The sequence below is a fragment of the Heterodontus francisci genome, chromosome 18, assembly GCF_036365525.1.
Source record: "Heterodontus francisci isolate sHetFra1 chromosome 18, sHetFra1.hap1, whole genome shotgun sequence".
NCBI classification, from domain to species: domain Eukaryota; kingdom Metazoa; phylum Chordata; class Chondrichthyes; order Heterodontiformes; family Heterodontidae; genus Heterodontus; species Heterodontus francisci.
Window position 1 is genome coordinate 36,772,552 of NC_090388.1, and position 18,311 is coordinate 36,790,862.

At 45.0% G+C, this 18,311-nt stretch overlaps 1 protein-coding gene across 7 annotated transcripts in view; it reads right to left on the minus strand.

Annotated features, from left to right (window-relative positions):
- The window catches only part of met (MET proto-oncogene, receptor tyrosine kinase), a 134,576-nt gene extending 116,500 nt beyond the window's left edge, over positions 1-18,076 (minus strand). For 2 of the 7 annotated variants that reach the window (XM_068050537.1, XM_068050534.1), the window contains exon 1: positions 17,798-18,076. The gene's annotated coding sequence lies outside the window, so the exon portion shown is untranslated. Of the gene's footprint in view, positions 1-11,944; positions 12,581-17,630 lie in introns of all 7 variants that reach the window. The other 5 variants (XM_068050538.1, XM_068050535.1, XM_068050540.1 and 2 more) reach the window with 4 other exon arrangements.
- Positions 18,077-18,311: the final 235 nt, after the last annotated feature.

Genomic DNA, 18,311 nt, shown 5'->3' on the forward strand with positions numbered 1-18,311 from the left:
TGACCTGATGCTATGAGACTTCATGGGGTTCGTGTCAATACTGAGGACTCCCAGCACTAGTCCTTCCTGAATGTACACCACTGTGTCGCCAGCTCTGGTGGGTCTGCTCTGCTAGTGGGATAGGACATACCCATGGATAGTGATGGAGGAGTCTGGCATGTTGGTTAAAAGGTACGAATCTGTGAGTAGGACTATGCCAGGCTGTTGTTTGACTCATATGTAGGACAACTCCAGACATTGGTGTGGAGGACTTTGCAGGGTTGATTGGGCAGTGTGTGCCTTTATTGTGTCCAGTATCTGGGTCAATGCCAGGTGATCCATCCAGTTTTATTATTGCGTTTTGTAATGGGTTGATCCAACAAGACCATTTCAGAGGGTCAATCACATCACTGTGGATCTGCAGTCACATCTTGGCCAGACCGGCAGATTTCCTTCCCTGAAGGACATTAGCGAGCCAGATGAGATTTTACAACAATCTGGTAGTTTCAGGGTCACCACTACTGGTACTAGCTTTTTATTCCAGGTTTTATTTAATTCACTGAAATTAAACTCCCCAGCTGCTATGCTATGTTCCCCAGGAACATAACCATTACCTTACCATATTTCCAGCATTTTCTGTTTTTGCTGAATTCAATAAAGCCCTCTCCTTTGTATATTTTAAGCATATTTAAGCTCCTTTATGTTGCACAACACTGGGTCTTAGCAAATCCCAGCAACTTTATCTATGGGTTGCAGCTGGCTATGCAATACCTGCACGTCATAAATCAGCACCAGTCACACAGTCAAGATCCATATAAAAGCAGTTCAAATGAAACAGCTTAACTGAATCTATCCAGATTACTAAAACAGAAAACAGTTACACCCTTTATTCAAATCCTATGCAACAATCTTTTGTGCAAAGGTTATCAGCATGAAAAATCAAATTTCGGATCAACAGAAATAATTACTTCACAGTGGTAAATGTACAATCTTGGCATACTTTTCAAGTGCAAACTTGCTTCTGGAACTAAAGGTATCAGTTGTCAATTATAAAGATTAATCGCTAGCCACTTTTCTACTGCGTTATTTAATCTGCCGTCTTTGTTGAATCATATTCAAACCTTTTCCAGTTGGGTTATGAAAAATCCCACTCATTTTTAACGTGTTGTTTTGGGCTACGTTGATTGTCAAAGGGTTAAAGTACTTATTCTCCTCCATCTAATCAAACAGAGACTTCAATATTTAGCTAAAGGAGAGGCAGAGATTGTGGATTGGGATCAGATCGTGGGGTTGTGGCGGGGGGGTTGGAGGGGGAGTCGGCATGAGATAAGGGGAAGGATACAGATGATAGCAGGTTAGTTTGGGAGTGCTGGGTGAGGGGTGATGATGCACTGCTTTCACGCTGCTTCACAAGCAGTGCTGGAAATACATTTATATGCTGGATCCAACAGTTATCTGTTTCCTTCAGCTGCTGGATTTCCTGCGGCCTGAAAAGACAGGCTTCCAGCTGTTAAATCCAAATGGCTACTAAAGTCTGAGGCACACAGTCTCACTAACGTATTAAAATTATAGCCCATCTCATAAGAACATGTTACTAGCATTGGTCCCAACCTGACTCAGTTAGATCATATTCGCGGTGGGTTGAGGTTGGGTTTTCCATTCTTCAGAATTTAAATCCCCCTTCCTTGTCCCTCTCTGCATCCCCCACCTTCCTGGGAGGGGTAAGGGTTAAGATTCTCCTCACAGAAGATGTTGCGTAAGTAACACAAGATGTGCTTTAGAGATTCCCAATGCATGTTTAAAGCTATAGTTATTTAGCAGAGTATTTCCTCTGGGATATCAGAATAAAGATAAAAGGTTGCTGAAGAATCGTTGGAATGATTTATCTACACATAATTGCTTCTCCCTGCCCCCTTCGAGTTTATGAGAAAAAGGCAACTCGACATATCTTTGAGGCGTGAACAGTGCTGACAAGGAACACTTCTTCCTTTGTACAGAGTACATTTGAACAAGAGAGGTTTTTGATCCAAGTACGTAAATATCTGATTGCCTAGAGGAAGGTATGTGCGCCAGTATTCTACTCCTTGTAAAAAAATGTTTTCCCTCCCTTGCACTCAAACATTTTCATGGAATGCCCCTGAATAGGTACAGTGACTAATCCTTCTGGCAATAAACCGGAGTAGGTCTCAATAAACCTGCGGCAAGTAGGTCTCCTGTATTAAGCCTCAGTGAAGAGCCTAACACACGTTAACCATAATGCTCCCGATGACACTTTGCTATCCAAAAAATTTATAAAATTGCTTTTTAACTCTATAATATCTATAATCACTTTAATGAAAAGAGATATATCAGTGATTTTCCAAGGCAGCAATGTCAACAAGGTTTTCTCCATAATGATATGATCTTGAAAATTCATGTCCTGATTTCATTATTCTCTATTGATACTGTGATGAACAATCCAGCAGTAAAATTTTCTAGAATGTTCATAACTGCAATTTTCTATGAATAAAATAATGAGAAGTGCTTCAGTTGCTGATGCATATTAAAGGAACTTTTTCATTAAATAATTAATAGAAGTACTACGAATTGACCAAATTCCTAAAAACAGTAGTCAAGGCTAAGAAAACTCATGGGCAGGAATTTCGGGCCCCACTGAGATTAGGAGGATAAAGAAGCTTGAAAATACCAGTGCAAGCCGGCATCCCAGTTTCCTGACCCTGTTCCCGTCATCAGCCATTGTGGCCGAGGAGGGTTCAGGGCCCAGCAGGGCTGGCCCGCCCCCACAGGGAGGACATTCAATTAGACTCATTAAGAGCCATGTTAAAGGCTGTTTAGGGAGGCCGACTGGGATTTTCCAGTTGGCCTCCAGTTTCCTGATGCAATGGGGTCAGTTCAACTGCCTGGAGGTGGGCCCCCAGCAGCAGGCTGGGGCACCGCCCCTCCAGGCATGCCTACAGGCCCTCCCAACCTGCCAAAGGCCACCCTGAAAAGGGATTCCCCACCAAATCCCCACAGTGGTGGCCTTCCTGCTTTCTTTGTTTTCTTAATTGATTTTAAAAAAAAAGTTGGTGAGATGGCACTTCCATGTTGAAGCGCCCTCTCAGTTACTTACCATTCTTTGCAGCCGGCTGCTCCTTCGAAGCTTCAAGAGACTACCTGCTGCCCTTGATTGGACATGGAACTTGTCTCCATGCCAAATAAGGGGGGCACCCTAGTCAAAATCTAAAGAATGGCCGTTTCCTCCCAAGGACCGGATCAGGACCTGGAAACAGTCCCAGCTCCCATCTCCCGCCCCCAAAACAAAAATTCAGCCCATTCAGTCCATCCAAGCTCACCTCCCATACATATTAACTTTCTCATCATCAACAAAACATTGGGAAAAAAGCAAATCATAACGGTTCACTCCTGCTAAGCTGCTAGGTTGTCATTTTAAAGTAGACATGCTGAGCAAACTGCAACTGAACAATCCTGTTATAGTTTGATTTCATTTCCCACCAAACTTGTGTCACAACAAGGAACTGAATTGATCTTTGCTCTTATCTGAGCCACAAACAGTAGTGCACGACAGAACTTTTTCAAAACAATAGAATACGATTTAGTGGAAATTATGATCAGACTGTATGTACTCTGATCAGACCACACCTTGAGTATGGTGTGCAGTTCTGGTCACTGAGACACAAAGGAGACACAAAGGAGACACTCGAGCATTGGAGGCAGTACAAATCACAGCCACAATGTTGACCCCCAGTCTTAAAATTTCTCAGTTGTGAAGAAGGACTGAAGAAACCTGGACTTTTCAGTCTTAAAAGGAGATATTTGAAGGGTGACCTTCTGGAGGCATGCAAGATTGCAAACAGTATGAAAAAAGCCAATCTGGATAATTACTTTAACTAAATTGTTAGAATAGGATGGTGGAGACGGGAAATCACAGGTTCAAACTAGTAAAAGGCCAAGTTAGGACTGAAATTAAGTTTAGACTTCAGCTAAGTTGTTGGGCACCACACTTCGGGAAGGACGTCAAGGCCTTTGAGATGGTGCAGATGACATTTACTAGAAGGGTACCAGAGATGAGGAATTTCAGTTAGAGACTAGCGAAGCTGGAATTGTTCTGCTTAGAGCTGAGAAGATTGAGGGGAGATTTAGTACAGGTGCTCAAAACTATGAGGGATTTCAATGGGAAGAAACTGTTTCCACTGGCAGCAGTGTCAGTAACCAAAGGACACAGGTATAAAATAATTGGCGGGGAAGGAGGAGAAATGTTTTTACACAGTGAGTTGTTATGAGTTGGAATGCACCATCTGAAAGGGCGGTGTCAAAAGTAACTTTCAAAATGAAATTGAATATATACTTGAAAAGCTGAAATTTGCTGCGCTATGGAAGAAGAGTAAGGGAATGGGACTAATTGAATTGTGCTTTCAAAGAGCCAACACAGATGTAATGGGCTGAAAGGTCTCCTTTTGCATTCTATGATTCTATCAGAAAGCCTTTCTTCACACAGTGACAAATGCACATAATGGACTCCAAGGTACATTCAGAGAAGAAAATCCCTTGAGCCACTAAAAATAATTGGGGGGTGCAGAATGGTGGGATTGCATGCGTGCAGGGAGTTAAATCCCCTGAAACTTACATTGGCTTGCGATCATGGCATATTCCCAACCTCTTCCAACTTTTCCCAGGGTGGAATTGAAGGCGAGTGGGGACCCCCTTTGGATCTGTCGCAAAGTATTAATGTAGTTAAGAAGTCAATTACGAACTGTTTTAACCCTCCATTCAGGATTCTCCAGCCAGGGGATCCATTTCCCAACCTGTCAGCAACTCGTCAGGGTCACCGAAGCACGTGCACAGCAGCAAGAGTGAAACTGACAAGTTGGGAAGGCTTTGATCAGTTACACTGAAGATCTCAAGCCATGGCCAAGTGAGAGGCTGCTGTTCAAAACACTCCTTCTCTCAGAGAGTGCCATCACTGCTTGACAGGTGATTTGGCTTCCAAGAAGTTGGCATTCACCTGTCTAGCACTTCCCTGCTGCCCGCTTTCACCATGGCACTGGAGCAGCTTATGCAGCTCTGATGAGGGGAAAAAGCAGAAGCCACGCTGCCACCAACTACTTCGGCAGCAGCAGCACCATTGACCTTCTTCTCACCTGCATGCCCCTCCACAGAGAAGAGGGGATGGACATTGAGATCCAGCTGGAAGAAAAGAACTCCCAACACCGGGTCTACAGTTAGAAGATCAGCTCTCTCGACATGTCTGAGCACCAGTACCTCAGGAGGCTCAGGCTCCCATAGTAGGTCGCTGTTGACATTTACAGCCTCCTGGAACGACCTCCTTCCCAGTGGACCAGGTGGGAATGCACTGCCAATGGCCGACATGGTTCCTGTTACTGGAGGGCTACCCCAACCTTCCCCATCATCCCTGGGTCTCTGCCTCTCGCCAAGTTGTGTGCTCTCTTCTGCAAGGAGGGAAAGGAGGTAGGTGTGAGTGTTTGTAATGGCTTGTGTGGAGGGGAGGGAAGGACACCATTTGTGGAGGGTGACTGTGAAGCATGGGTGTGAGAGGGCAACAGGGAGAGGGTGAGTTTGAGTGTTGGCTGCTCAGTTGGGGATGAGAGGTGCCTGGAAAGAGAGGAATGAGTGGATCTGCACGGTGCTTTGACCTGAGCAGTGCTGTCCAGCTCATTCTCTAATTTCTGAGTGAGAAGACTAAATCTAAAATTTCTTCATGAGCCCATTACATTTTTGTGTTTTACCATTTATTGAAAGGTTAAGCAATACATTCCTAATGTGCATTTTGTCTGGTTCAGAATGTTTTTGACAACAGCCCAATATCACTGGAACTTCTCCCTGACAGTGACTCATATGATTAGAAATTTTCTTATAATATAACCAGTGTAAACTTGTCTATGTGCATTCTTTAACACCAATTTTGATTCTACATCTCTCTTCTGCAGCTACAATGTCATTAATTCATAGCTCCGTCATTCGTTTTGGAATAGATTACCTACAATGTAATTAGGCTGGTGGTGGCAGGTTGTTGTGGAGGTGGGGAATTGGTGGAGAACAAAGCAGCAGAAGGTAAGGGGAGCCCAAGAACAAAGTTACTCTCGCTGGAGAGATTGTTTCCATGCAGGATGAGGTGGGATTGATGGGAGGGATTGGCAAGAGTGAGATGGGGATGGCATGGGAGAGATGGAATGCCATGGGATGGGTGGATGAGATGACAGAATTGGTTAAGTGTGGAAAAATGGCGGGGACCATTATTTGATACAACTTATTCTTCAAAAGCAAAGAAGATGGTAACAGTTTATACCCTAACAGTGTAACTCCAATGGGCATGCAACCACACAAACTTAGACTCAAAGGCTGGATTCTATACAACCCTTGACGTCGGGATCAGTGGTGGGTTGGGGGGCGGGGCCTGAAGATGGCGGTGGCGAGGCCTTGTGCCCTCCCCCCACCACCTGCTGCTCGGCAACTGGACTGCAATTTAAATATTTAAATAAATTAAATACCTGCATTAATTACTCTCCCATTGCCTCCTGAAGTCCCGTTGTGATCTTCAGCCCAGCGGCCATCACTGCCACACCTTCGGATGGGAGGGGGCGGAGGCAGTAAGTTTGTCAGTGCGGGAGAGGGGGGGGGGACGGAATCAAATTAACGTCATGGGTGTAGGCGATGGTAGGAAGGGTTATATTTTAAGGTTTACGCAACTGGGGGTGGGGGGGGAAGGTCAGATGGTAAAGGTAAGTGTTGTGGAGGGAAAGGGCAAATAATTAATTTAATTGTTATTAGGTGGTGGGAGAGGGGCAAAAGAGAGGGTTTTTTTTAATGCCATTTAACTTTAAATATTTAAATTTGCCGCTAGGGCTAACTGCCTTTTAAAAATGGCATCAGTGCCTGCGCACAGGCAGGTGACGCCATTGCCGGGGATGGACAGCCTGCCCCCCCTCCACGTGATTGGGGGGGGGTAGGGGTGGTGGGTGGGGGGGGGGGGGGGCGGCCCGCCCTAGCTATTTAAATGAGCCATCGTGCTTGGAATTGCAGTGACTCTTTGGCAGCCATTTTTTTTCGCCCACCGTCGATTTCGGCGGCAGGCTTATTGAATTCAGCCTCAGGAAGGTGCAGGTATAATGTTGCTACGATAATTGAATCCTAAAAAAAAGGACTTCGTCATGGATCAAGATTGGTAGTTAGGAAGCTTTTTTCTTTATGATAGATGTTGAAATTATTTCAGGCAGATTTCAAGGTGTTATGAACGTATTTCTATCTTTTAATATTTTATGAGGACTTTGGCAGAATAAAACCTCTTTATTTTTTCTTTAACCAGTGTGTGTGTGTGTGTGTGTGTGTGTGTGTGCGTGCGTGCGCTGGGCTAATTTTAGAAGGGAACTTTCATATTTAATCTGTGTTTTACTGCTTTGCATCCTTACTAAATAAATTAATAATTTTGTTATTTATTAAAACAACCTGGTTGGTGAATTTTATTCTGAAATAAAAATAGAGTATATAATTGGCCATATCGGTAACTGGGTAAACATTTAAATATATGCTGTGACCCATGGAGAAGTGGAACTAGACAGTTCACTCCTCCAGCCTCGGTTGTAACAAAGGAAATAGAATAATACTGAGCACATCAGTTGTACATCTGTCTTTTCAACTCACGAGAAAACAGTTCCCAATCAGATTTTCATATTCTGTGCTTTAAATAAATACCAAATTTGTATTTATATTCCTAGGCCCGTTTTTACACAAGGACACTTTATGTAGCTTTTTCCAGGGTGAGAAGTTTTGATTCTCAATGTCTTTGGTGAAAGAATAACAAGAAATTCTGTATTTAAAGAAGTACTGTTGCAATAAAGATACTAATTTGACAGCAAATGTTTTGCCAGTATGTGCTAGTGTATAAACTCCAAAACCAAACAAAGAATATAAACATACTTCCTCTGGAACAACTGGTCTGAACTATAGTGTAAATAGATAGCATGCTGGATTTCTGACAAAATAGACATTTACACAACTCATGGACCAGATGTCATAACACACTGTTGACTCCATCACCCATGTCATGCATTTCCTGGTAAGAGGCACAAGTTAAAGAACAACAATTTGCATTCAATATAGTGCCTTTAATGTGGTAAAATGCCCAAGGTGCTTCACAGGAACTGTCCACCTCTTTATCTTCCTTTAAGATGCTAATTAAAACCCACCTCTTTAACAAAGCTTTTGATTGCCTGTCCTAATATTCCCTTATCTGGCTTGGTGTCAAATTTTGTTTGGGAACAATCCTGTGAAGTGCCTTAGGACTTTTTAAAAACATGTTGAAAGGTACTATATAAATGCAAGTTGTTATTATTGTTGCTGAAACCCTCATCAATGCTTCTGTTAATCCAGAATTAACAATTCCAATGTTCTCCTGATTGGCCTCACATCTTTGACCCTCCATAACCCTCTGCTTCCCATAACTTAATCTGCAGCAAGTCCTGCTCACCCATCACTTGTGTGCTCGCTGACCTATTTTTGCTCCCGGTCCACCAACACCTCAACTTTAAAATTCTCATCCTGGTGTTCAAATCCTTCTATGACCATACCCTTCCCAATCTTCATAACCTCCTGCAGTCCTAAAACACTCAAAGACCTCTGTGTTTCTCCAGCTCTGGCGTCTTGTGCATCCTGCATTCCCTTCACAAGACCTTTGGCATCCATGCCTTTAGCCATATAGGCCCTAGGCTCTGGAATTCCCTCCCTAAACTCTCCATCTCCCCCTCCTCCTTCAAAATGTTCCTTAGAACGTAACTCTTTGATCAAACTTTTAGCCACCCATACTAGTATCTCTTTCCTGGGCCGGTGTCAATTTTTGACTGATTTATGTTCCTGTGAAGCATCTTGAGATGTTTTTCTTTGTTAAAAGTGTTCTGGAGATGTAAGTTGCTGTTGTTGAATATGATTAACAGGGACAAGTATATAAAGTTTCATAATATACTTTTATTAATTATTGATCATGAATTACAGTCAATATTTTGTAAATTGAATTGCAGTATAAATAGGAGAGCACCATTAGAGCGTGGCTACCTGACCAGAACCCACAGGGGACCAACAACATGTGTTGGGTTCGGGTCGGGTCGCTCTTCCGGGTCCGGCATTGGGCTTGGGCCGGGTCGAACACACTCTATCACTACCTCCGGTACGTGGCTCCAATGTTAATATACTCTTTGGACTTGAAAGGTTGTTTAGTTACAGTTTTTTAAAGCTTGTGCAGATAAGCAACAAAGTGCAAAACAGATGCTAGGTTATCTGATGGTCGGGTCGGTTCAGGCTTGGGAAAAAATGAAAGGAATTGGGCCGGGTCGGGCTTGGGTCGGATGTGGTTCTGTCAGGCTCGGGTTGGGTTTCATTTGCAGACCCGAGCTGGCCTTTAAGCACCATTAAATAAAGCAAAATAACACCAAAAGGGTAATGGAAACCTTATAATTACTTTGAATGCAAGAGAATATACTGTGTTTAAGGGAAATTACCAAAAATAAGTTTGCCAAAGAGTGGACCATTACTGAAGGTGACAGGAGGATAAATTTCAAATAAATAACTTCAATACTATTTACTTGAAGCAAATGAAGTTAATCCATGGTATTGACATTAAGCACATGCTGCTTTTAGTTGATTATCAAATGTTCCTATCTCTATCACAGTTTGAAAATACATAATAGTTTTGTATCACGTAACAGATAGAGACTGCAAAACCTGATAACCCCCAGAAACAGGCACAGGGATCGCGAAGCACAAATAACCTGCGCTCCTTGCCTTCGATGCAGGCAGCACGCAAACCTTGCTTATTAATTTAAATGATTGTAGTGTGCAGCCTAAAGGCCTGCTACCTGATCCGAGCCCGACACAACCCAATGACATGTGTCGGGTCCGGGTTGCGTCGGGCCGCTCTTTCGGATCCAGCTTTCGGACTCGGGTCAGGTCAGGCCGGGTCCGGGTTGGACACACACAGCAAGAAGTGTTAAAAGTAAAAATCTACCTGAGCTGGGAGTCCGGGACGTCAAAGAAGGAAACTCTTGAGTCTGAGCAGTGAGTGAGTGAGTGTCTCTATGACATCATCACGCTCATGCTGCAGCTCCCTGAAGATTGGGAGTCACAAGGTAAGTAAAGGGAACATTCCGGTGGTTGGATCGGGTCGGGGCCGGGTCAGGGTCGGGCTCTGATCAGGTTGGGCGCGGGAAAAACTGGAGGGACTCGGGCTGGGTTGGGCTCGGGTCCGATGTGGTCCTGTCGGGTTCGGGTCGGGTTTTTTCCCCCTGACCTGAGCATGCCTTTAGTGCAGCCAGTGCTAAGCGTGCATTTAATGGCTGCACATCTGAGTGGGGGCAGAAATTTGTGAGAGGCTAGCACAAGTGAAAGCTAGTTAAAACCAGCCTGCACCTCTGAAAGACAAAGAAAAGATATCATCTAACCACAGGGGCCAAGAGGCTTTCCAGACAAACTTTGCAAAGGCAATTGGACCAGACAACTGTGGCTGTCAATGCCAGGAGTCTAGCCCCAAGAACCTGGATGCGGTGCCACAGGGAGTTTGATGACCTCACACGAGTGGTCAAGGTCAGTGAAAATATCTTAAAGTATCATATCCCATCATCTGCACTACTAGCCTCACACACTGCTCTATGCACCACACCCCCACTCACCTACCAACAATCTCCCTCAATCATGACTCATACCTAACAATGCATTGCTTCACCTCACCCACTTACCATTCTTGCAAGCCTCACATCTACATCTCATAGCTTGAATATACTGCCAGCTATTCAACTGTGACAGACACATAATTCAAATACATTGCACCACACTCTCTACCACACTTCCCTCTCTGTTGTTGGCATAGAGCCAGAATGAACAGCATCTAACTGCCAAGGGACAGGCACAGCTGCATGTCCTCACTTCCATGGCCAGCGAAGGGCAGAAATCATCAAACTTAATCCACCTTCATACATCCCATTTCCCTTTATGGCACAATCTCTTCTGATTTACAATCTGCAGATGGTGTACCTCTTGTTTTCCTCCTTCTCCTCACCACAACCCTATCCTTGTGCCTTTTTCCTGTTCAGATACACAAGAACTGCAACTTGGCCAGACAGTGGTGCAAAAGCATATAATTTTAATTTAGTGGTGCAAAAGCAAGCGGTGGAAGAGCAGGAAGACATTGATGGAGAAACACTGTCACTCACTCTCACAGTTGCAACTAAGCAGCTCAGGTACTGACATTAATATATCCTCTAAAGCAGGGGTGTCCAACCTTTTCGTGTGAGGGACCACATTACAATTTTTGTCCAACATAGGGGACCAGTGAGGAAATTTTGGAAAGATAAAGGCATAAGAAATAGGGCATACTGGGTAAAAAAAATTACTAACCTCGTTTTTCCCAACAATTCCTCCTTCACCCACCAAGCACCAGGAGCGGAAACACACTGTCCCTCGGCATGGCCCCGCACTCTGAATCACGCATCACCTCCCCAGTCTGTGTGCTCACCATACACCCCCACACTTGCTTGGCTTGGTCATCTCCCCCCACTGTCTCTGCGTGCTCACTGCCCCCCACACTGTTTCTGCGTGCTCACCACCCCACCACCCCCACCACTGTCTCTGGGTGCTCACCTCCCCCACTGTCTCTATGTGCTCACCCCCCTACTGTTTCTGTGTGCTCACCCCCTGTCTCTGCATGCCCAACACCCCCCCACCGCCATGCCATTGGTCAGCACCCCCGATTGACGGCACCAGTCTTCCCAGCACGTCCCGCCTCCCCCACGCTCCTATTCGACGAAGGACCGTGTGCAGGCAGACTGTTCACGCTTTTGATTGGCAAGCTTCCACGTCAATTGCACAGGCGTCATTCTGCCTCCACCACCCCCAACGCCACCCCCCCCCCCCCCTTGCTGCCGATTAATAGATTTAGTTTGGAATGTTAATTTTGTGGTACCTTCTATTTTTGCATTATGGTCAAGTGGTTGCTGTGACGCTCAGTAATCGAGGGAAAGTAAGGTGTAGGACTGTGGGTAAATGGGGAATTGGCGTTGTGTTTACTGTTATCGCAATCACAGGTCAATCATAGACAGCTCGGCCTGAAAGCGGCTGTGTTGGTTGCCTCATCCCTTCTTCCTCCTCCTCAGCTGATTGTCATTTGGCTGCTGTCAGGGCTGTGCCCTCATGATGGCGAGGTTGTGCAGCATGAATTATGCAGACCACCACGAATCTTGACACGAGTTCGGCCGAGTACTGCAGAGCTCCTCCAGAGTGGTCCAGACAGGAAAGCATTGTCTTTGCACTTCAATGGTCTTCTCTATCACAGTATGGTTTTCATTAGATGTATGCTGTCCATGTGTGTGTGGTTTAGGAACCAGAATCAGGAGCTAGATCATCAAAGCACAGCCTTTATCGCCCAGTAGCCATCCTTTGGTTTGTTGTGGGGGTTCAAATGCAGAATGAACGCGTTATGACCGTTGCCTGGATACCAGGCACTGACCTGAATGATATGCTGCGTATGTTTGCATACCAGCTGGATGTTGAGGGAGTGTAATCCATCTTGATTGCAGTACGTCTCAGAGTTGATATGCACCTGGAAAGCGAAGTGCATGCGATCAATAGCACCCTGCACCATGGGAAGCCTGCAATCCTCAAGAAGACATGTGCTCGCTTCACCACCTTCTCTCTGGCAAGAGAGAATGAAACTTATTGAGCTCTCTTGGAATACAGAGCCTCAGTAACCTCCCTCATGTAACAGTGAACGACAAACTAGGAGATGTTGCAAATATTGTCTGCTCCAGCCTTGAAGAAGCCTAACGCATGGCCATGCTGACCATCGTAGCCACTGACAATGTTTCCTTGCCCAGCCCTGAGGCTGCTTTTGTGGCTGCAACAAGTGGCTGATTTTAAGGATGTCTTTAGTTAAGCAGAGATGCCTAACTGTTCCCTGCCGAGTTTAGGCAGGAGAATTGCTCCCTGACCACCCTGGGAAGATATGGCATCCTGCTGAGATCCTTTCTCCATTCCTCTTCCTCCCTCTTCCAGCAGCTTGTCCTGCTCTGTGTTGCCTCTCCTCATTCTCCCTGTCATGCTGTAGGCTAGGGGGAATGCAAGCTAATGCACCCATATCAGGAAGCAAGTGGTTTGTGCAGAATCCTTGAAGTCACGACAAAGTCCTTCAGAACATGCCACATCACTCCCTATAGACTTTAGCAACTTGAAACAACTCTGGAAATCACCAGGCACTTCTATAATTGCAGCAAGGGCCAGTAGAAATAATCAGCAACTAACTTGAAAGTAACCTGAAACCCTCATAAATAGTGCTGGTGGTGCAGGGGTTTGTGTCATTCCAGCTGCTGAATCCATGCTCAGCTGTGCAAGATTAAGAGTGGATATTAGCTGGAGTGTTGAGCTCCAGAATGGCAGTGCTAGCATGACGTCATGATCTGCCTACTCTATATACTTCTGGTGGACACTCCCTACATGCGTGCTAATGCCCTCATCAAAACGGCGCCTGGAGCGGCTAGCAGCAGAAGTGCTCATGTGCGTTGTGGATGCCACTTTGGAAGCAAAAGGGTATTTGTAATGCTGAAAAACTAGGCACTACAGAGACAAATTTTGTGGCCAGAAACTTCTTCACTCACAGAATTCCAGATTAGAAAGCCACACAGGCTGGATACAAACAGAAGAATGACCAAGGTAAATTACCCCTCCTCATCCTTCTTGACTTGTCTGCAGCCTTTGACACAGTTGACCATCAAGTTCTACTCCAATGCCTCTCCAATGTCATCCAGCTGGGTGAGATTGTACTTGTCTGGTTTCATTCGTATCTATCCTGTCGTAGCCAGAGAATCACCTCCAATGGCTTCTCTTCTCACTCCTGCACCATTACCTCTGGTGTTCCCCAAGGATCCATCCTTAACCCTCTCCTATTTCTCATCTACATGCTGCCCATTTGCGACATCATCCAAAATCCTGACATCTGTTACCATATGTATGCTGACAATACCCAGCTCTACCTCTCCTCCACCTCTCTTGACCCCTCCTCTGTCTCTAAATTGTCTGACTGCTTGTCCAACATCCAGAAATGGATGAGGAGAAATTTCTTCCAATTAAATACTGGGAAGACAGAAGCCTTTGTTTTTGATCCCTGCTACAAACTCCATTCCTTCACTGATGACTCCATCCATCTCCTTGGCAAACCCGACTGTTCATAATCTTGGTGTTACTTTTGACCCCAAGATGAACATCCTTCACATCTGCACCATCACCAAGATCACCTATTTCCACCTCCATAACATCGCCTGACTCCACCCCTGCTTCAGTCCATCTGCTGCTCAAACTCTCATCCATGCCTTTGTTACCTCTAGACATGACTATACCAACACACGCCTGACCAGACTCCCATCTTCCACTCTTCATAGACTTAAGCTGATCAAGAACCCTGTTGCCCATGTCCTGACTCGTATCAAGACTTGTTCACTCATCAGGCATCACCCCTGTGCTCGCTGACCTACATTGGGTCCCAGTTAAGTAACGTCTTGATTTTAAAATTCTCGTCCTTGTTTGCAAATTCCTCCATGGCATTGCCCCTCCCTATCTTTGTACGTCCTCCAGCTCTACAACCCACTGAGAGATCTGCACTCCTCCAATTCTGGCCTCTTATATTTTATTTATTTATTTAGAGATACAGCATTGAAACAGGCCCTTCGGCCCATCAAGTCTGTGCCGACCGTCAACCACCCATTTTGTACTAATCCTACATAAATCCCATATTCCCTACCACATCCCCACCATTCTCCTACCACCTACCTACACTACGGGCAATTTACAATGGCCAATTTACCTATCAACCTGCAAGTCTTTGGCTGCGGGAGGAAACCGGAGCACCCGGCGGAAACCCACACGGTCAAAGGGAGAACTTACAAACTCCACACAGGCAGTATCCAGAATCGAACCCGGGTCGCTGGAGCTGTGAGGCTGCGGTGCTAGCCACTGTGTCACCCCCTTTTTTTTCAACAATTCAGAATGGTTACAGCACAGAAGGCGGCTATTTGGCTCATCGTGTCAATGTCAACTCTCTGCAAGAACAACTCAGGTAGTCCCAGTCCCCCACTTTTTCCTGTAGCCCTGCAAATTTTTTCTCTTCAGATAATTATCCAATTCCCTTTTGAAATGCATGATTGAATCTGCCACCACCACACTCTCAGGCAGTGCATTGCAGATCCTAACTACTCTCAATGTAAAAAAGTTATTCCTCAAGTTGCCTCTGGTTCTTTTGCCAAATCACCTTAAATCAGTGTCCTCTTAAACATCCCAGATTTTAATTGCTCCACCATTGGTGGCCATGTCTTCAGCTGCCAAGGTCCTAAGATGTGGAATTCCCTCCTTGGGCCTAGGCTCAATGGTAGCATTCCCAACTCTGAGTTGGAAGGTTATGAGTTTCAGTCGCATTCCAGATAGCCTTGGCCAGTTGAAACAAAAGCTCTTCCCTCTGAACACTGGGTTGACATCCATCAGAATGCTCATGCTGGTTGAGAACAGAGAGACTCCCTTGCTGATCCACCATCATGGCCCTGGCAAGAGGGTGGCCAGAGCTGAGAGTTCCAGCTGCTGAATACTGGATTGGCATCCACTGGGGTACTCGCATTCAATGGGAGTGGAATAGTGACCTCGCCCTTTGCATCTAACCAGTTCTTCTGGTAAGGAATTGTGAGTCAGGCCAGCAATCTCCCAAGTGAAAAGGGGCTTTGTTACAGGTACAACACAGGGCACAATCTGCTGGATATAAAAGCAGGGAACAAATGAATTGTCTCACCTGCACTCAAGGGAAGAAGAATAATTGAGGAGTATAGAGGCCAATTTTGTTTATTCATAACTTCACACTCTTTCCTTGGAGAATAGTAGTGAAAGGATTGGCATGCTGATTAGCAATCTGACAGCTTGCAACATGAACATTCCTTCAAACAATGTAACCATCTTTTCTACTGGTCGATAGGGTGGTTAGTCCAATATGGTGGAAGGATTGTATAGCCTCCCACAGCCCACATGATGAGGCAGGGGACACCTACACCCACCAGATGTGAGTATACTTCTGGATGTCAATGCAGAATTCAGAGCAGAGCTCCATTCTTCATTTGCAGGGGCTGTCGGAACCAATATTTAAACCCTGCACCTTTTGACTTAGGCAGGAATGCTCCCACTAAGCCAAAGGCTTGTTTCAGTGGCTAATTGTAGTACCATTACTACCATAAAATAAAAGCAGAAAATGCTTGAAATACTCGGGAGGTCTGGCAGCACCTTTGGATTTCATTGATGAAAGGTCATAGACCTGAAACGCTAACTCTGTTTCTCTCTCCACAGATGCTGCCAGACCTGCTGAGTAATTCCAGCATTTTCTGCTTTTATTTCAGATTTCCAGCATCCGCAATATTGCGGACATTGTGGCGGTAATAATATAACATTATTACCATCCTGGATGAGAACAGCTAATTCAGCAAAGACCGAAGATCAAACCAACACCTTTCTGGTGTGGAAGCTCAGCTTCTGACTGGCTAATCTCTAAGCCATTGCTGATCCAACCACTAATGGTGGGTACAGTTACCATTATCAAGTAGTCTAGCTACCTGAGAAATAAACAACACATTTCATGCTGCTGTTGTGTAAAGGACCATACTATTCCAAACAGGTCACACCACTGGGGCAGATGAGAGATTGGCAGGAAAACCACTGCCCTGCCACAGAAGACAAAATTATTTTTGCTTGGACAGTGATGCAGTAGAGGTTTGCTTTGCTTGATACAGGATGCACATTTCCTTTCTATTGTGACACCCTCCACTTAGCTCAGTCTAGAAATGCAAGCACAGTTGGCAAGAGCCAAGGCTTAGAGGGTACTGCTGAAATTTGAGCAGATGAACCACATATATTTAAGGTATAGGCAACTGCTTAAACTCTTTGTGAGTGCAGTGAGACTGATAATTAATCCATCAGTGCTGTGCATTACTGTGGCCCTGATAATTGTTCTGTTTCTCAGTGCTGCATGTGAGATGCACTGGGAATGTCGGTTTTACTCACACATGACTGACAAGTGTTACACAATCCTGCCCAGCACTAATTTAATTTTTCAGGATTAATTAAAACCATTAATCCTAGACGCACTGAATACGATGATTTGTCTCTTTTGGGGAAAGACCCAATTTCTACCGTGTATAAATAAGGAAATAAAACCATATCCTTTAGTCAGGGCAATTTGGGCCTCCTTTTGACCTGCACTAAATCTCCCCTGTACAAAGTCTTTTAACACTTTCCCTGTTCTCCACATGATGCATGCAGGAAGATGAATCATTCTGGATCATGGTGTCCACATGACCTCATTCCACCACAATTGATTCTTCAGTTGCAACAGTTGGTACAAAATAAGATATAATCTGCAGCTCGTTTAAAATTTGGAAGAAAAAAAAATCCAAAATGAAAAAAACGCAACGGTAGGTATTGGTGCATATAATCCATTTAAACTCAAACAACCACACACACACAGACAAGAAATGATTTCAGTGTAAAAAGCTTCGAAATTACAAATTGGTCGATGCTCCCCAGGAAGACACAAAATACACCTCGACGCTGAATTAAAACTGGAGACATACCTGAACGAGACCTAAAGTCAAACTCTGAATCAACTTGTGAATGTCCTTTTCAAACTCCCGGGCAGGGCTTCACGCACTCATTCCAGTACACACTCCGCATTCCTCTTCTGTTCGCCGGATTTTACAAAATAAATACCTTCAAACAAAAGCTTTACAAACAGTTTTACCGTAAGATGTTGCAGTCCGCTCGCTCTGTTCCTTTCCGCGGTGCTGAGACTGAGAGTCTCGACAGACTTTCTTGAAAGCTCACTCCCAGCCTCTGCCCAATACTGGCCAGAAGATCAGACAGCTCCCGCTCCACAGGTGAGCCCCTGCACTCGCCAGCAGGGTTGATAAAACACAATCTAAAGGTCCTGTGTGAAACCAAATGAAAATGTCAGGCAGTGAGTTTCAGGCTGAATAACCTGCAGCTCCTGACGCAACCGCTGATAAACTCCGGGCAGTTTCGCTCCGCCCCCAGGAAATGTTAATATAACAAGGTGCATGCATCTGCTGTAATATAAAAACAGAAAGTGCTGGAAATACTCAGCAGGTCTGGCAGCATCTGTGCAGACAGAAGCAGAGTTAACGTTTCAGGTCAGTGACCTTTCAGCAGCGGGGATCTGCTCGCTCGCATCACATCAGACATGAGGGACTCAGCCTGATTTTTTCAGATCAATTGTGTGCTGCGCATCCGGTCCA